Genomic DNA, 1,547 nt, shown 5'->3' with positions numbered 1-1,547 from the left:
GGGAAAGGCAGAGGAGCTCTCTGGCACAGGGACCTCACCCCCAGCACTGGTCCCATGAGTGCAAGCAGCTGATAGGGATAAAAACCAGGGGAGTGAAGATGTTCAGCCACCAGAGTCAGGCCAGCAGCTCTGCCCCTTCACTGCTCTGAGGAAGGCAGCACTTGGCTGGAAGCATCTGGATGTGCAATGTTTGTGTTCCAGCTAATCCAGCACTGGTGTCATCAAAGCTGCACGTCCTTGGCTGTCTTGCCATCCTCTGTCAGAGAAATTGAGCCCTGCTGAGGGCCACGGTGCTGCCCACAGGCAAGGGGCTAAAGAGGGTGAGATGAGACCTCTTACGTTCAGTTGGGTGAAATGAGTCCCACCAGCTGTTCTTGGACAAACTTGGAAAATAACAGGAATATTTTAATCTGCAAGAAGCAGTCCCCAGTGATAATTTTAAATCATATCAATGTATATTCGAGATAGGAGCTACCTACAGATCCTTAAGTCACTATCACATGAAATGCCCCTGGCCATGAAGAAATGGGCTTTTAGAAGCAGCCTTTGCACTGAGTCTGCACAGGATTGCCCAGCAAGGCAGACTTGTCCTCACTGCCAGCTGGCGAAGCTGTGCCAAGGTTTACGTCCCCACAGCACACACCTCTGGAGCAGAGTGGGTTCCTTCAATCAGGACTCAATGCTCCAAATTCTTTTGGTGGAAGATCAGACATAAACATCTATTCATTTTTTTTTCAGTGGCAGCTGAAAACTCTGCTGCTTTCTGGTCTTGTGTTGACCTCTGACTTCTCTGAGTTCCCAGAGATTAAAAAGAGCAGGATAGATCATGAGGAGAAGCTCTTGGTGGCAAAACATTTAGCAGCACAGAGCTGCAGTAGTATGTTCTGTAGCTTCTACTTCCAGCCTGACAGCCACAGCAGCTTCCCAGCACCAAGCATCTCTAGTGTGCTCAGCCCTCAGCATTAACCACTGTGAGTCATGCTCTAAATAATGCTGAGGTATGGTTTAGAGCCTGTTTGTTTCTTTAGAGAATAAATGCTGGTGTCCTTTATGTACACTCTGGTATTTAAGTTTTCTTACCTAAGACAGCTAGAAACTTCTCCTTTTCAGGCCTCCTTCTGACATGGTCATGCCCTTTCAGGGCCAGGGGTTATCAGGAAATGAATCAGGAGTTGCCAGAGGTTCATGAGGGCACGGGGTGCTCTGCTTGGTGCACTTGCAGTGGTCTGCTAAAGCCACTCACAGAGTGATGCTCCCCGACTTTCCTAGAAATTGGGACCTCAGTTGCCTCCCACTCCCAGCTCCCCAGCCTCCCCCCAGCATATGCTGAGATGTCCATATCTTCTCTGTGCTGGGGGCTGGAGCAAGGCTCCTGCCCATGGATGGTGCAGAGAAATACAGTGCTGCTGGTCAGGCAGGAGCTCCGGGTGTGCCAGCACAGCGTGGCTGGTGGGGCTGTGGGTGGGAGGGCTCATGATGGGGCTGGACAAGGGCTCTTCGCCCTGTTTTACCTCCAGCCATAGCAGAAAAACCAGAGGGGGGCTGGG

The sequence above is a fragment of the Corvus brachyrhynchos genome, unplaced genomic scaffold, assembly GCF_000691975.1.
Source record: "Corvus brachyrhynchos isolate BGI_N302 unplaced genomic scaffold, ASM69197v1 scaffold34, whole genome shotgun sequence".
NCBI classification, from domain to species: Eukaryota; Metazoa; Chordata; class Aves; order Passeriformes; family Corvidae; genus Corvus; species Corvus brachyrhynchos.
Note: the sequence above shows the minus strand (reverse complement) of the source record.